Source organism: Papaver somniferum, chromosome 7 (assembly GCF_003573695.1).
Source record: "Papaver somniferum cultivar HN1 chromosome 7, ASM357369v1, whole genome shotgun sequence".
NCBI classification, from domain to species: domain Eukaryota; kingdom Viridiplantae; phylum Streptophyta; class Magnoliopsida; order Ranunculales; family Papaveraceae; genus Papaver; species Papaver somniferum.
In genome coordinates this window covers 35,782,457-35,796,253 of record NC_039364.1, presented here as the reverse complement: position 1 = coordinate 35,796,253, position 13,797 = coordinate 35,782,457, and positions in this window count along the sequence as shown.

Here is a 13,797-nt window from a genome sequence, read left to right as displayed (position 1 = left end):
TAGACACGCCAAAACCAAAAAGGCCTGACAGGCAAATTTATACTTGGCGTGGCTAAATGCCATTTCTGTACTAGTGATTGCTAATCGAAATATTGGGTGAGGATGTTAGACCTTCGCTTTTTCAAAAAACATTAAAAAAAAGGTTTCTTCATCTCTTCTTTTCCTCCCTCTCTTCATCTTTTTCAATATCGACTAAAGAACGCGGGGGCAACATACCAGCGATTGGTATACAAGATCTTTAGGCCTTGGATAGGCAAGATACTAGAGGTCTACGTGGACGACATGCTAGTCAAGAGCAAAGAGGCAAAAAATCACCTGTCAGACCTAAGAGAGATATTTGAAGCCATGAGAAACTTTCACATGAAAGTAAATCCGGAGAAGTGCATATTCGGAGTAACCTCAGGAAAATTCCGAGGGACTTGGTAACTAAGCGAGTAATAGAAGTGGACACCGAAAGGGTCAGAGCAATAATGGAAATGCCATCTCCACAAACACTAAAAGGAGTACAAAAGCTAAATGGAATCTTAGCCTCCATGGGAAGATTCATAGCAAGATCATCGGATAAATGCAAAGCATTTTTCGATACACTAAAGAAAGGAAGCAGGTTCATGTGGACCACGGAGTGTGAAAAAGCCTTCCAGAAGATCAAAGAATACTTGGCTTCAGTGCCCATCCTACAGAAGTTGGAGCCAGGTAAAATTCTCACCTTGTACTTAGCAGCAACAAGCTACGTTGTGAGCGCAGTATTGGTACGAGACCAAGGACAAGGAGAAAAGCCCATATACTACATCAGCAAGACACTCAGTTCAACGGAGCGTAACTACACTAAGGTGGAGCAGCTTATATTTGCCTTAGTAGTGGCAACACAAAAAATAAGGATATATTTTGACGCACATACTATCCGAGTCTTCACGAAGGCTCAGATAGGTCAAATCCTCGACAACACGGAAAAGATTGGAAGGGTGGAAAAATGGAATGCCATGATCAAATAGTTCCTCATCATCTTTGAAACCAGGAAGGCTAAGAAATCACAAATCTTAGCAGACTTTTTGGCGGACCTACCTCTCAACGACGAAGCAGAGATAGACGATATCCCAGGACTGGAGGAAGACAAGCAAGATCCATAGGACCTGTTAGAACCTCAGAACTCACGAAGATGGGAAATATTCGTAGATGGCTCCTCCAATGGAGAAGGCGCAGGCATTGGGATTGTAATAACAACCCCTACCGGAGACCGACTCATCTACGTATTCAGGTTAGAATTCGAACAATACACCAATAACATCACAGAATACGAGGCGGTCATACATGGTCTACGCTTGGCACGGGAGCTAGGCCTGTCAGATGTTTGTTTGACTAGTGACTCGCAGTTGGTCATTAGACAAATCGAACTCAAATACCAAACTTTGGATCCAGTGTTATCTTCGTATCTAAAGCTAGCTCAGGAACACGCGTCAAAGATCAGCAACGTAATATTCAGGCACGTCTATCGAAAGGATAACAGACACGCAGATGCCTTAGCATTCATAATGCTAAGGGACATAAACACCACCGCCGTACAAATTGGAAGAATATATGAACATTCAATAGAAGGACCCATCTCAGGCACTAAGGAGGCTTTGGCCGTTCAACCTATGATACTTCAAACACCATCGCCGTAAAAATTACAGAAAAACCCCGGAATCTAGTCCAGATTTGAACACCACATTGTGTTAAGCCGCTACAGACACTAGCCTACTACAAATTAACTTAGAACTGGAATGTAGTTGAGCCCTAACCAATCTCACACTGATCAAGGTACAGTCGCGTTCCTTATGCCTCTGAATCCCAGCAGGACTGTACGCACTTGATTTCCTTAGCTGATCTCACCCACAACTAAGAGTTATTATGACCCAAAGTCGAAGACTTATAAACAAATCTGTCTCCCATAGAAATGTCTATTCTGATAGATAAATCTGCCTACCACAGAAATACCTATGAAGTTTTGTTCCGTCTTATGACAAATCAAGGTGCACATGAACCAATTGATAATCCGGTCTTATATTCCTGAAGAACAACCTAGAAATATCAATCATCTCACAATAACTTAACTATATGGTAGTAGAACAAGTTATTTTGGAATCACAATGAATGAGACGAAGAGCTTTGTGATTACATTTTATATCTTACCTATCGGAGGTAAATCTCGAGCAAATCTTAGAGAAGATAGTACTCAACACAATAGAACAAGTAAGATTGGAATACGCAAATACAGAGAAAAAGTTGGATCTGGCTTCAGAATCCTAATGAAGTCTTCAAGTCGTTAACCTATAATAATTGTAGGAAAAACCTAGGTCAAAGGAGAAACAACTCTAGCCGCAACTAGTATCACACAGGAGGTGTGGGGATTAGGTTTCCCAGTTGCTAGAATTCTCCTTTATATAGCCTTTCAAATCAGGGTTTGCTAAGTTAGATTAGAAACAAAGCATTCCATATTCAACGTTAGATGAAAATATGATTTAAGATACAAGCTAAGTTTGCTTGAAACCGAAGCAATATCTCTCCACCGTTAGATGGCCTTAGCTTGTCACACACAAATGAAATATACTTTCATTTAGATGTGGGTAACCGTACCTAAACGTGTATATTGATTTGGCTCAATAATAGTTAACCAAAGTTAGACATATGAACACTTTTGTTTTAACCACATTCATATAACACATCTAGATCAACTATGATGATCAATGAATCACGAAAGATTATCAAATGAATCTAATTGTGTTTCATAGAGTTGTTCAATTGTTGACAATCACATATATATGATCCAATTGAAGAAAAATTGAATTGATCGTAATGTACAAAGTACAAGAATCAGTTCATGAACATTAAGCCACGGTTCGCAAAGATTGGTTCCTTATTTCATAAATGTATTTGTTCATGAGTATGTAAACATACTTAACCGATTTTTTAGAAATTTCACCACTCAGTTTGCAAACGGGTACGCAAACTGAAGTTCCGGACTTTGGTCTTGTCTAAAAGTTTGCAAACGGGTACGAAAACTGTTGTCCCATACCTAACTCAGGTAGAACCGTTCACATACTGGTGTGCAAACTTGGTTTCCGGACTTTTCAGTTAAAATCGTTCGTACACTGGTATGCAAACTTGGTTTCCGGACCTGAATCATACCTACACAGTTTGTACACTAGGTACGCATATTGTGATTTATCCAGACATGGGTTTTAGTTCTAAACTCTCATTTCAATCATTGAAACATTCTTAGAAGACGACAATGGATATCTCACACAAACCATTAGCTTATAAGCAATTTTCAAGTGATCGAATGATCAATACAAAACTGTCCAAGTCGACATCCAATGATTGTTTCACACAAATCATGTAAGATTTTTCAAGGCAATTTCCACATGATCATCTTTTGAATTATTATTTAGTTTCCAACAAATAAATTATTTCCAACTAAACTCGTCAAGAATAATGATGAATGTAGCTAAAGCAAAAATCTACCAACACATATTTCGATAAATAGATAAGCGAGTTATACTCAACTCGAAATAGCAAATGTGTATCATGTAAAAATCTATATCACTACACGACTTTTGTCTCAATAGGAGATAAAATATAATAAAATAGACTTCTGAGTGATAGATAAGTTTTATTCTCCGCATACCTCTTGTTGATGAAGTTCATTCAAGTTCTTCAATAGATCTTCGTCTTCAGTTGTAAGCGATGTGAAGTCTAAAGCTCAACTACACAATCTATCCTAGTCTGAAACTCCTATAAGTAGACTAGAAATCAAGACAATAGTTTTGATCAACTAAACTTGACAAACAAGCTTGAGATAGCAACGCTTGCGAGTTCGACCGAGCAGTGCTCTAACACGGTTGGGTAAATATGAACTCCCAACCGTAAAGAAAAAATCAAAATTGGATTAGGCTAGTTTGTAAAGACGATGCAAGTCATTGCTACTAACCTTTTTCTGGAGTAATGTAAAATAACAGTTTTAAGCTTGATTGGTGATTTTGAATTTTTGTTTTAGTTGAAAAGTATCAGTTCAGTTTGTAAATATAGCGGCTTAGTTCTGAATTCTGATAATCATCGGGTAATGTATCTTTGGATTATGAGCCCTTAAATGCAATATTGTTTTTAGCGATTAAGCTATGATATTCGTAATCTTATACAGTATGATTTTATTCCAATGAGACATATTTACAGTTATTAGCCTAATCCAACCTAATCAGAGGAAGCCTAAGGGACAGATAAATAAGTTTAAATGTATGTTTTTGTATTATTGATTGAATAATGAAGAATACATCACACAATTTAGTGTTCAGATCAGTGGCTGGGCACTTAATTAGGTGGACATGGCTCTTGAGTCCGAATTTGTGTTCTAGTGCGAGTTAAAATGTCTCAAAAAATTATTTTTATTAAAAATCACATGGAAAGAACATATTTAGATTTTTCTGACTTATGAATCGATGCAAATCACATGAGTCAAAATGTGAATCGTAAGATTCACGGTTGAATCGATTCATAGTTAAGATTTGAATCGTTTTGGAAAATTTTGAAGCGAATCGTAAGATTCAAATTGTTTTACGATTTTAAAAACTATGCTTACCTGAACATGACATGTGCTCTTATAGGCTCATACCTACATCTCCGAGTCCTAGGGACAATCTTCTTAAGTTGAAATAACATATATAATCAAAATTAAAAGTAGGACCTTAAATTGGAATTTAACTATAGATGTCGGTTTTTTTGGCCTCGAATTCCACAATATGAACGGTCGTCTAAGTACATACAGTGTTGTAAAATCACTTTGAATCAGTGGAAGTAAATAAATTAATTGCTAATCTTGCACTACTTTTCTCACGATTTTTTCCTAGCTCAAAACTTGATGGTAAATTTAAATACTAAATCTTAACAATAAATTCACCTATGACAACTCCAAAAGGTAGAGGGACTAGAGTCTGGAACCGGTAAGGGATGCAATGCCCAATATTCTTTTTCCTTATTCTTGCACATTTTTACATTAATATTTTTATTTACTTAAGTTATGAAGGATGATCATGATCATCATGATTCATTAGTTCAGGCTTCTGTTTTGACAACTTCAAAATTGATAAGTTGAGTCCACTATTTTTGAAAACCCCTTTCATTAATTAATAAAATTACAAATACTACTACATAAATGAAGAAGATGTGAACTTTAATACTTTGAAAAACAGAGGGAAAAGAAAGTGAAAAAGAAAACTTCTCTACTGGTTCATAAATCAAGTAAACGAAATTTTAGATCTAAAGAAAAGGAAAAAAAAATAGAAAAAATTAGAAAAAAGAAAAAACTAGAGTTCTTCTTCTTTTCTTCCTCTCCGCTCGCAGAATGGACTATATTTTGAATTCGTATATATAGTAATTCTCGAACGTAAGTCCTTTATTTTGAAAACATGAAAGTTCTCACGTTTCTTCTATTGATCTTTCGACCTTTTTCTTTGGGATAACGACACAACATTGTAGGGAGAAAAGTACTGCCACATGGTATTGAAAACTATAAGTATTGGGGTTATTTGATAACAAACGACCTAACTTAACTTATAACAACTTTAGAAGTAATAAATGATATATATATATATATATATTATATTAGACGAAATGAAAATAGCTTAACTTACATACATATATATCACATTCCCCTTGAAATTACATTGATTAGAAACGTCCTAACTTGACTCATAATAACTTTAGAAATAATAAAAAATATTTTTTTGGAAAAATATTATACAAATGCTTAGTAAGATATCCTTATTTATCTTAATGTATTTTCAGTTTGCAGTTATATTAACTTATTTATGAAAACATATCTTATATGTTAAAAAAACACTAAATATATAAAAGCATGAGAAAGACATATAAAAAAACAAACCAACTAGTTAATTTGCAACTTAACATTAAACTGATGTCCGATAGACGTGGGAACTGTTGTTAATGATCCGTCTAAAGGGGATATCTTCCCATTAACGAGTTTGGGACAATTAGTAATAAAGCTTTATATCAATTTTGTATTACTTACTATGTATTATTTTATAAAATTTATTTTACTATTAACTTTGTTATGTATTGTGTTACAAATTTATATTAACTTTGCATTGCGAAAGACCGTAGTCTTTAGGTCGGACCCTAGTTAGTAAGTTCGCGAATTTTTCCGTATCACGAATTTTACCGTCTTATTCACGTACGTTTGCAACTCCGAATCCAAGTCGCGTATTATGTGGCATTCCCGGATTATTCGCGAATCGTTCACGAATTTTACGTATCCCGAATGATACGTCCGCTTAATTCGCCATAAATTCTTTAGCTTTTACTTTTCAAAGACTCCACTTTTTGGGCTTTACTGCCTCCCGAACATACACGACCGAATATTAGACGTGTTGTAATTTTTATGAAACAAAAACGACTGAAGAGATTTGGAGGTGAAGGTGAGAGAGATCTCAAACTCACTAACCAAGCATCTAAACCACCATACGACGTCCTTTTGGATAACTAATGTTGTATATATTATTAATATCATCGTATTGAGTTTATTTTTCCTTAAATAACTCACACATATGCATAAAAATTGGTCTATGACCTTATAAATACAAATTATTTGTTATATATAGATACCGAATTTTCAGAGCCGAACTCACATTTATAAATCGAATTATACACGTACGTATGCCGTTCCGAATTAATGACGAATCACGTCCCGTTGACCGAATTTTGGACCGAATCTGAATTTTACAAAACCGTATAATACTCGTACGTTTGCCGTTCCGTACGTTTGCCGAATCCCGAATTGCTAACTAGGGGTCGGACACTTGATGGAAAGAAAAGTGACTGGATTATGCATGAATATCGACTCCCAACATCTGAACGTGGACCTCCTCGGGAAAGTTATCAAATGCACTCATATTTCATAGTTACTAATTATGGATGTTAACTAACTATTTTTATTGCGACGAATAGATATAGGATGAAGGATGGGTTGTTTGTCGAGCATTCAAGAAACCAATTCCAAGCCACAAACAACGATATGAGGCTTGGAATCATGCTTATTACCTAAAGGCAGATGCTCAAAACTTCAACTACCAAGGTGGAAGCTATCAAGCATTTGATAGTAATGCCACAAGTAGTAGCTTAGTACAATTAGATGATTCTAGTTATCATCATCATCAGCAGCAAGGTAATGCCAATTTCCACCATAATTATTTTGGTTGTGGTGATCAAGATCAGCTTGGTTTCAGTAAGCATCAATACTATAACTTGGATGATGATCAATTCATGGAATTCCCACAACTAGAAAGTCCATATATATCCATAAGCTTAGCAACAACAGAATTTGATGGTAATACCGGTACCAATGTGGGTTTCGACGATGAAAGGAACAATTATGAAGCGCAGTTCGTCAATTGGAAATATGTAGATAGATTTATCGCCTCATAATAACTAAAATGCCATCTTATCCTCATGCAGTTGAAGCCCTGCCGCCAGAACAAAATAGTTATTTCGTAAATAACCAAGGAATCTATTTCCGTGAGTGTTTCCCGGACATGCAATGAACGTAAAAAAAAAAAATTGAGTTATCCACGAATATGATCGTTGAAGTTGGTACCATGCGACATAACAGTGATTTCATGAGGAATACGTATCGATATAATTAATTTAATGACGATGAACTGAAGTTGTTAGAGTATCAAATATTAATAATTGATTTGCGTGAATGATTGAAAACGGTGATTAAACGAAGAAGAACTCTCGTAGAACTTGTGATTATGGGGATATCTTCCCATTAACGAGTTTAGGACAATTAGTAATTTAGTAGAGTCCTAAATCTCTTTTAAATCTTTGCATCAATTGTGTATTACTTACTATTATGTTACAAAATTTATTTTGCAATTAGTTTCGCAATTTGTTTATTGAATTATTCAAGGTTTAGTTGTTGTTTGGTAAACTAAAAAGTGATTTTGTGGGAGAGGAAGAACAAAACGAGATTAGATGACATCAAAAAAAGTAGTAGTCTACTCTAACTCCATAACTAGGACCGGTGGAGGTCAATATATTTGGGTGAGTGGATTAAAATATCCCTCACACATACAATCCAATAAACTTTTAAAACACCTGGGTGGCTGGGGCTAACCACCCTCCCTATAGGAATTGAATAGTGAAAACTATAGTGAAATCCAATTTTTCAGTCTTATTTGAATGTGAAATCTACGGTAGTAAAACTTCACGCGCTTTCCCATTTTTTATGAGAAAATTTTTCTCAAACCCAAAATTTATAAAATTATGTTTTGCTCTGTTTTTTCTTCTTCACAAGCCGAATCTCTTCTTTGATTCCTTTTTTTCTTCTTTCTTACCATGAATTTCCGATGAGTAATATTGATAGACAAGGTAAGAAAATAGATAGATTGAAATACGAAAAAGAATCTGTTTGATTCTGTAATTATGATTTGGGTAATTTGGGTTTGCGAGAAATTAGCTTAGGTTTGAAGTGGGATTGATGAGAATCTAGTGAAATTAGTATGGTGGAAATAAAGAACGTCAACAATCAGGTAGTGTAGAAAGTGTTCGCTACAAAGTTTTGAAAATTAGTAAAATTGGTCCAAAAGGACATCCTTACGCCAGAAATTTGAAGTTATTGTTTGATCATCCAAGGTAGTTGCAAAGTTGTATATTATTGAGAAGATTATGTTAGTTTAGTTTCCTTCCTCTTAGACAATTGTGAGCCTGTAACTTCTTAGTATCTGAATTTGATGATACCATGTGCATGTGCTTATAGTTTTACCTCGAATACATAATTTATTATCCAAATTTTACTTATTGATTACTGTGAGCATTCTAGAAAACTCATGTCACTGTAGTATGTGAATCTAATGTATTCGATGGGTAGCCGCCTTGAGATTCATTTAGCGAGTGGGTTATGCTTATTGATCAAATTAGGGTATTGTTCATTGCTATTTTATGTGCCACGGCACATTGGTCTAATGGGAAACAAAGCTACCATTATTTCCTGTCTTTAAATTTCTAAGCTAGTTAATGTCTTTAGAGCATGACACTTTGATGTCTCAAAACCGGCGGCAGTTTTGTGTTAACCCAATTTTTTATGTATGCAATTTGGTTGATCTATAAGATGCGTCCATTTTCTGTCTTCTATATGACTTTTATGTGCCTTCATGTTTTTCCTCTCTAACCCTGAAACGGAATTTGATGCGTTCAATGACAACTAAATAATGTGACCTAGGTCTGCCTGTTCGAGGTTTGCAGTGTCTGCATAAATTGTTATGCAGCTCCAAAAGTGTTTGCATAACTTGTTAATTAATGGATGCATGAACCAAAATACGGTTTGCATAATATTGTTATGCATCCTTTGTGGTGTCCGCATAATATTGTATGCGTTCTTTGTGATAGCTACATAATGGTTATGTACCAAGTATTCGAATTTTTGGCCAAAAAGAACAATCACCTCCGACTTTTCCGTAAAAAACTTAAATTTGATATTATTGTTTGTAATCGTTGTGTAGATCTCTTTAAAAGCTTTCCAACGAGCCAAAATTTGTAAAATTCCAAGGCACGGTTTTTTAGATATGTGATATTCTAGTTTGCTTGGTTTCAAAGTGGCTCCAACTGGAACTGTGATTAATCACTTGTAGTTTGCGGATGACCTCATTATATTCTTGGATGATTCTGTGGATCAGGTAAACAATTTAAAAAATGTCTTATTTGCGTTTGAACTTATACCTGAGTTAAAAGTACATTTTAGAAAAAGTACAATTGTGGAAATTGGAAGCAGTCATAATGGTGACATGTGTGATGAAGCTTTTGGAGGTAGTCTTACTAATTTTCCAATTAACTACCTAGGTATCCTCTAGGTAGTAAATCCAAGAATAAACCTATTCGGGATGACATTATCCATAGAATTCAAGCTAGGATTTCTATTTGGAAGAGAAGATATTTGTCTAAAGGACAAAGACTGATAATGGTTAATAGTGTGTCTGTTAGAGCGTAGCTCGGTTGAACTCACCAAGCATTGGATTGTCAAGTTTGATTGTCATATTTTAGTATCAAAACTCATTTAGAATCGTTTGATTAAATACTAGAGTCAACTTAGTTTAGGTTATACTAGAAGTAACGTACTATTCTTATTTCTTCCTTCCGATCAAAAGAGAAAATTTTCTTTGAAATCCCCAAACTTTTCTCAAACAAAACCTAACCAAGGCAACCCCTACTATTATCTTCCGTTCGATAACAAATCGACTGATAAGACTAATCAGTCACTTTAATTTAGTGATGTATGCTAACAATCAACACCCTCCTCCCTCCTCTTTTAGGGACTCAAGGTAATCTAAAAAAAAAAATTATAAAATGTAAGACTAATAATGGAATTTTAATATTGTTTCGTGTTGATTGTTCTCTTTGATTTAATCAGACAATATTAGAGGTTTAGTCACTAGTGATGATTTCAGCTTGTTGTCTGATTTAGGTCAATTTCACCTTAATTAGGTTTGAAATTTGATCTCGTTGTCTAGTTTGTTACTTGGTAAAACTTTTGTTGATTATTATTGGTTTGGTATACAGAAACAAAGCTATGTGACGTGGGTTTGAATATGGATTGCTACTTCTTTGTTCAACTTTTTTTTACGGGTGCTCGACGAATTGGCTTTAATCAGGTAATAAAAATCATTAGTTTGGCTGAATGGTATATATACATGTCGTGTTCGAATTTGATATTAATCTTCTTAAGTCTTCCATTTGTATTTTTGGTTTGCTGACAACTTTAGTCTTTATATGTCTTTCAGGTGCAAAGATTTTGCTTAACTAACTCACAGATGGGAGAACTTGAAGTCATTTACAAAGATACGGACAGTAAATACGAAAAAAACTAGTCGACAGTCTTTTTTTTTGGACCTTTTTATTGTGTTGAACTAGACAATATGTATAAAACTATAAAAGCAATGTTCATAATTGTAACTTGTTATGTTTATGCTAGCTATATATATTAATCGTCTTAGTTTTATTTTCTCATTGCCATTTAAAATTGTCGGGAGGAAAAATAAAAAGGCCCCGGGATTAAGTTCGCACAGGGCCCTAATACGCACAAGATCGGCTCTGATCGCCGGCAGTTTTCATAACGCAAGAAAATCCCAATTTCAAGCAACTGCTTTCTACCATGGCCGACCGAGCTGTAATGAATGGTTACTTCTTTGAAGCTAGCATTTGGGAAGTCGCCAAAATCTTGCCATCTTTCTAGTTTTCACCAACATCCCAAAGCATGTCCTGCGAGTAGAGATCCAATATTAATTCAAATATGTTAAAATGATGGTTGACCATTAGAACTTCGTAGTGAAGGGAAAGATTATATGCGAGAAACTGAAATAGACTTGATAATAAAGGAAAGGATTAAGTGTAAGAAAATGAGATAAATACCTGAAATGATTAAACTAATTGTAGCCTTGGGAGAGGCTCTTGTGTTTCACTCAAATGAAACATAACGATTAATTAGTACAATTTAATTGTAGGCACGAAACTAACATAGATGAACTGATATTGAACAAGGTGATCTATGAAGCTAGAGTCTAGAAAATAAGATCATTCAGAAGAGAAACATTTGCCTTCCAAACTAGTAGTATCTTTTTCAGTGTCGGCTATCTTTATGTATGAACTTCATTACCAAAATAGATGTTTATATAGGATGGGGAATTATCTAATTCGTTGTTTATGCATGTTCCAACTAATTTTTAACAAATGCCTTCATTAATTCTTCACCTAATCAAATATCTCAATCACACGCGTATCCAAAGGCTACACATACCAGGGAATAAATCAAAACTCTTTCCCTTAGTTTCCAAAGGCGGTAAGTCTTCACAAATCAAAACTTCGTTTGTTTCCTTTCACTGCATAGAAATTTGCATTGATTGAAACGAAGCTTTCTTTGGATAAGTCAACATTGTACACATCTACACCCTCGCCAAAAATGTGATCCTCGATTTTATCCGAAGCGAAGTTGTATAACTGAAAAACTTAAGCCATTAAAATGAATACTAGTAAAAAAAATTGGGTTCCTATAGTAGTAATTAAGTCGGTAGTGTGTTCTTCATCAGGCACTATGAAGCGTACTAATCAGACACAATGAAGCGAAGCATCATCCTCGCATTTCTATTAGTATATTTTAGCAGCGGTTATAGTTATTATGGTTATAGCATTTTTATTACTTTGTATTGCAAGTTGAAACCCCTGGGTAGACATCTTGAAATCACAAGCGGCTTTCGTAATGCTAGACAATACCAATTTCAAGCAACTGCTTTCTACCATGGCCGTCCAAATTGCAATGCAAAGGTACTTTTTTAGCTAGCGAAAGTCGCCAAAAATCTTCCCATCTTTTTAGTTTTCACCAGTATCTCAAAGCATGTCCTGAAAGTAGAGATCGGACATTAATTCAAATACATTAAAATGATTATTGACCATTAGCACTTTGTAATAAAGGGAAAGATTAAATGTGAAAAACTGAAATAGATTTGATAATAAAGCAAATGATCAAGTGTAAGAAAATGAGGTGAATACCTGAAATGATTAAACTAATTATAGCCTTGGGAGAGGCTCTTGTGTTTCACTCAAATGAAACACACCGATTAATTAGTGCAATTTAATTGTAGGCAAAAAACTAATATAGATGAATTGAGATTGAACAAGGTGATCAATGAAGCTAGAGTCTAGAAAATAAGATCATTTAGAAGAGAAACATTGCCTTCCAAACTAGTATCTTTGTCAGTTTCGCCTATCTTTATGAACTGCATTACCATAGTAGATGTTTTTATAGGAAGTGGAATTATCTAATTTCCTAGTGCATGCATGTTCCATCTAGTTTTCAACAAATGCATTCACTAATTCTTCTTCCCCTAACGTTTAGCAAACTCTTTCTATGTGTTATACTTATGTGCTGCTTAGCCTGCTTTCTACAATTTTGTGTAGTCTCACTCGATTAAAGTTAAAAAGTGGTTTCTGGTTGTTGTTACTTTTATTTAAAGTGGTTGTAGGTTTAAAGAAAGGGATATACCGTAGAACCTCTATATAAGAACCCGGGGACTACAAGAAAGAAAAAAAAAATCTTATGCAGAGGTTATTCTTACATGGAGGTCTTATATAAGATCAAGAGAAAATTTGTATACATGTGCTTAAGAGATATACATAGATACCTACAACAAACACCAAAATGTACGTAAAACAAATACCAACTAAATTTTGTTTAATTTCACTTTTATGAATATATATGAAGTTTCTATGTAACACAATCCACGAAAAACTTAATCAATACATGAAAAACTGACAAACGAAATCATATGATTGAAGATATTTGTATGAGTTGTGTAAAAAAATTAATCAGACCCACTTAGAAGTAAAGAAACTTGTAAAATGGTTACAAGATTTTCTTCGTTGTAACACTTATATTATTTATATTATCGAAAATTATTCTAATATGGAGTAAGTTTTTTAAGACGAGACCGAGAAAAAAATGACTTATTCCAATATAGAGATTTTACTGTATGTACAAAAGAATTTTGCTCTAGCTTTGTTAGATCATGTTTGATCTAACAACACCATGGCCAACCATTTGGCCATTTTTTATGTTAGCAAACCATGGGCTTAACCATAGTTAGCTCCCTGATATTTTAGCCAATAGATTCTTTATCATGATCTTTAAATATATTCAATCATTTATTTTTCGAATTTCAAGGAGTAATCAGGTTTCCGCAAATTTATATTTGTGAGATG